This window comes from Microtus ochrogaster, chromosome 8, assembly GCF_000317375.1.
Source record: "Microtus ochrogaster isolate Prairie Vole_2 chromosome 8, MicOch1.0, whole genome shotgun sequence".
NCBI lineage: Eukaryota > Metazoa > Chordata > Mammalia > Rodentia > Cricetidae > Microtus > Microtus ochrogaster.
The window spans coordinates 71,881,428-71,886,859 of NC_022015.1; positions in this window are offsets into that span (position 1 = coordinate 71,881,428).

Here is a 5,432-nt window from a genome sequence, read left to right on the forward strand (position 1 = left end):
TTATCTCGGCAAGTTTTTTTTCTCCATCCTCCTTAAGACTTTGGTACAAGCTGCACTAACTGTAAATCATTTAATTTTCTTCTCAAGTAAAAGTGAGGAGGCGGGAGAGATGGCTCAGTGGTTAAGAGCACTGGCTGCTCTTCCAGAGGTCCTGAGTTCACTTCCCAGCACCCACACGGTGGCTCGCTACCATCTATGGTGGGGTCTGATGCCCTACCTTGCATAGGGTTGTACATGCGGATACAGCACTCATATAGATTAAATAAATAAATCTTTTAAAAATAAAGTAAAAATGAGAAAAAGCGAACGATTCTGAGGCATTTTGTACATTCACATGGTTACGAAGCCAACACACCTACTTCCAAAATATTTTCCTCACTCCAGAGAGACACTACACCCTAACTCTGACCCTTCTTCTCCTCCTCTTTCACCTCCCGCGCCCATCCCCCACTCCTGGCAACAATTTCTCTTTTGCTCTTGGTTTACTGTAGTATTTCACAGAAACAGAGTCATAGGCCTGGCCTTCTTCCAGCATGTTCTGTCCATCTGCTGACAGCGGAGCACAAATGACTTGACTCCTTTCACTTTTCCTATTAGCACCTCATTGTGCCTAGACATCCTCAGTGTGGCCAACGCCGCCGGACTAGCTGGCCTGGGAACTCCTGGGCAGCCATCTGTCTCTCCCTCCCCCATCTCCCTTCAAGAGTTCTGTGATTCCAGGTACGCACTGCCGCATCTGGCTTCACCTGGGTTTTGGGATTTGAAGTCAGGGCCTTGAGTCTGTCTGGCAAGGTCTTTATGCACTGAGCCCCCTTCTCAGCACCTCTTTTATCCTGGGGAGCAGTCTCTTTTCCCCAGTTAAATTTCACAGCTAAATGTGCGTTCAGTCTAGCTTCTGTCTCTTCGGTTTTCTACAGACTGTCAGGTGCACAGAGGAAAGGAAGCGGATCTCCACACTTTTGGTCAAACTGTACACAGGTCCGTTTTCCTTTCCCAACGTCTATTTCCTAATTCCTTAGAAATACAGGTTCTTTTCCGCGCCGTTAATAAAATACCAGACAAAAGCAACTTAAGGGAGGACGTTTTCCTTTTGGCTTACAGGGGAAGATGCATCAGGGAGGTGTTCCAGCTCCACCAGCAGGAGCATGAGGTGACCTTGTGTCTGTCAGGAAAGGCTCGTGCCCAGCTCCCTGCGACCTCCTTTTGCCTTTTTTAATTCAGTACAGACCCCAGCGTGTGTCAAGGTGCTACCCACATTCAGGGCGACTCTCCCCTTCCTCAGTCAGTCCAATCGGACACACTCAAGAAGTCTATCTCTTTGGCGATTCTCAATCCAGTCAGTCTGACAGTTAAAATTAATCACAATGAAAACACTGAGGTGGCAAGTCTATGGCCCTGTGTGCCCGGTGACACAGCTATGAACACTACACAATTACTGGAGCATTTGCTTCTAACTAATTTGGGTGTGGGACAGAAGTGGAGCTTCGGGCTCTTGCGGTAATTCTCCAATCCTCCTTGGGTCACCAACCTGCTTTCCACAGCGGCCGAACCACTCTCCATCCTCACCAGCAGTGTTTAGCGGCACCCCTGACTGTGACTCTGCCTTCCCCATGAAATACGGGCTAGGGGAAGTGATCCTAGCCTTTTCCACTCTAAGCCTGTTGGAGGTGACAGCCTGTCCTCCAAAATCACCAAGGCACACTCGCCACAATCCCTCGGGGATCTCCACAGCCATCTTTCCTAGAACCCTCCACTCGGCCTCACACAGAACCCCACACTTAACCCCTACAAAGCTGGGGCCTGGGGCAGGAGGAAGCGGCTGTACTCAACGCTTCAGTCTTCCGGTCGCGGGTGCTTGCTCAGGCGCACCAAGCCCCGCCCCCGCTCCCACGCCCTGTCTCTGCCCAGGCAGGTCTGCCCGCCCCGAGCCCCACGCCGGAGGAGACAAAGGGAGAGGCGAGCCGTCCCTCCCGGGTTACTCCCGGTCAGCACCGCCCCGGGGTTACTCGCGTTCACTCGGCCCACAGCGCCTGACCCCGCGCAGCCAATCAGCAGCCGCGCTGAGGCTCGGCCCGCGCCCGCTCCAATCAGAAGGCGCAGCCGCTGCAGTTTGCTCTGGGAAGTTGTCGGCCTAGGTGGAGGCTAGGGAGAGCTGCAGGGGCTGCTCCCTGTCGGTAAGAGGGAAACGCACCGCCAGCCGGCAAGAGGCATTGAGTAATAGGGTTAGGCTTCGGGAACTTGGGCATCAGCCTCACATTTCTGCCCTGAACGCCTCCTTCTACCATAAACTGGCTGCTGTGACTGTAACCAAGCTGTTTGATTATTCCACTTGACACTTTAGAACTGAAGTACGGAGTAGCCGCCACCTCAGAGGGTGAGGCTTGAGCAAATTGAGTCTCAGAGGAATCATTCGATATCTGCTCTCTGTTCTTATTCCATCGCCTGCCTAAGCCTTCAGCCTGCTGCTGGGTATAAATGCCTGTCTGTACTTCCTGCCTCTTTTACACAAAACAACTCAAAATTCTACAGACGGCATCAAGAATCTCTCAAAAGTTCCAGTATGAGCCGGGGCTGAGGGGTGGTGCACGCCTGTAAACCCAGCACTCAGGAGACAGAGGTAGGCAGATCTCTGAGATCCTGACATCTCTGAGACCAGCCTGCCCTGCAGAGCGAGTTCTAGGACAGCCAGAGCTGCACAGAGAAACCCCCGTCTCTAAAAAGAAACAAAGGCCCAGTATGTTCTGAGGGCATAGGCATAGGTGGTGGGCTCAGGGGGAACCAATGCCCATTGATTCCTGGCAGAGTCCTTACCCTGCGGAGCCTGCCCATTAACTAAGTATGGAGTGTGCATGCACATAGGTGCGTGCGTGCGTGCGTGCGTGTGTGTGTGTGTGTGTGTGTGTGTGTGTGTGTGTGTGTGTGTGTGGTGCTGGAGGGTTAGGATAGCATTCAGAGTTGGTGGGAAGGCCAGTGCCATTATTTTTCCTTGAGCTATGGGCTTTCCGCTACAGATGAGGGCCACGGAGCCGTTGGTTATTACCATTCCCTCCCTCTCACGTTCCTAGGAGACTGGGTAGGCAGGGTGGAGTTGTGAGAGGGCATTGCCACCATGACTTTCCTGTTCTCTCCTGTGGAATGTCCCCATTGTCCAGCTAGTCACCATGTGCCAGGCTGTCCTGCGGCTTGTGTTGCTGAACTAGATACTGCTTTCCAGAATGAAATCTCAAGTGCTCCCATGCCCACAGGGGAATGGCAGGAGGCAAGAAGGAGGAAAAAAGAGGGAGGGAGAGAAGAGAGGTGGTGGCATGGAGGACCGAAGATGGAGCTGAGCCAGGGAAATGGTTACTGAGGTAACATCAGATAGTCTTTGGCCAATGAGGAGGCCGGAATTGACAAATGTATTATTAACTGTTTAAAGATTATTTTATGTGTATGGGCATTTTTGCCTACCGGTACGTCTGTGCACCCCTTGAGTATCTACTGCCCTCAGAGGCCAGAAGAGGGTATAGAATCCTCTGGAACTGGAGTTACAAATGGTTGTGAGCCACCATGTGGACCTTGGGAACTGAACCCGGGACCTCTGGAAGAACAGCCAGTGCTCTCAATCACTGAGCATTCTCTTCAGCCCCACTCAGCATTTTCCTATGGGGAAAGACAGGGACAGGATTTGGGGTCATGTCATGTTAAGACCGCATGTGATGTAGGCAACATGATATTGCTCCCGTTTGGCCAGGGCCTCTTTTTTTTATCCCCTCCACTCTTCCACCCTCATCTCTACCTGGGGCCACGTAGGCCAGCTGCCTCTGCACACCTTGACCCTTTTGGCAGGGAATAAAGGTATATGAGGAAATAAAAGACCCAGCCAGCCAGTGCCTTTAAATCCACAGCTCTGGGCAACAGCCTACACAGTGAGGCTGAGACCGGACAGCCACTGTATATATAGAGCACAGTGCAGGTTCCGAGTTCAGCACCTGACTGGCTACCCAGCCCTACGCTCTGAAGCAAAAATCCAGCTTCAGTCCTGGAAGCGCTGGATTCTACTCTGTGGTCTCAGCTCTGGTAAGTCCTGGCCATCTGAGAGTCAGCATACTTGCAAAAAGAGAAGGGGCTTTTCCAAGCAGTGACTTCCTGTCCATGTACATGGGCTTTAAAAGTGTGGGGCCACTAGTACGAGTGGCTGAGGGAGCGCATGCTCCCAGCTGCTTAGCTGAGTTCCCTATGAGCCAAACCACCTCAATCAGATAGACCAACGGTCCTGGGAATATTTGGGTTTGATAGGACAGATCAATATTTGACTCCAATATTAATTGCACCACAATATCTTGTGAAATGAAAGAGGTAGGTGTGTGTGGCAAGGAGACAGAACCCAAGGTAAGAGCTTCGTTATGGTTTCGTGCTGAAAATTTGAGACCATCTGTCCACAACGCAAACTTGCCACCTTTTTGCTTTGCTGTATAATGAATCTCTGCTTATGTAAGGTGTTTTGGCGGATACTGTGTGTGGCCCACATATCAGGCAGGAAAGCATCATTCGGCTCTCACTTGGGGGCTTCAGGACCCCAGCCGTTCTTATTCTTAGTGATTGGGTGAGACGACATTGAAATGGACACATCTGGAAATACTTGGGACCCACAGGAAGAAAACAAAGATGAGGGACTCGGGACTGGAGAGGTGGCTGAGTGGTTTACGAGTATTGGCTGTTCTTCCAGAGGACCTGGGTTCAATTCCCAGCACCCACATGGCAGCTCACAACTGTCTGTAATTCTAGTTCTAGGGGATCCAACACCCCAATATACACAGAGTATATACAGGCAAAACACCAGTGTACAATGAATAAATAAATCTTTAAAAAAAAAAAAAAGATGAGGGACTCAATCTCCTAACAAGAAGGCTTTGAAGTATATAGCAAATCTTTCTCTGCCCTGCCAGCTCCCAGGTAACAACACAGAGACTTGTTATTAATTATGAAAGCTCCGCCATAGCTTAGGCTTGTCCCACTAGCTCTCATAACGTAAATTACCTCATTTATTTTAATCTACATTCTGTCACGTGGCTCGTTACCCCATCTCTCCATATTCCCCACACTGCTTTCTCTGCATCTAGCTGGTGACGCTCTTCCTCTATGGGTCCTCTCTGTCCCCAGAAGTCTCCCCCCAACCTCTTCCTGCCTAGCTATTGGCCATTCGGCTCTTTATTCCACCAATCACGGTGACACATCTTCACACCGTATAAAGGAATATTGCGCAGCAGAAGCATAATTTTACTCTCTACCAAAAATGAGTTAATATCACACAACTTTGAGACTTTGTGTTGAAGAACAATAATTCACTTTATAAAATTTTTCTCACTTGCATTCACATAATTAACTCATTGTTAACAATTTTTCCAACTGTCCATGGAAAGGAAGGCTGCACATCTCCCAATTTGGGTTTT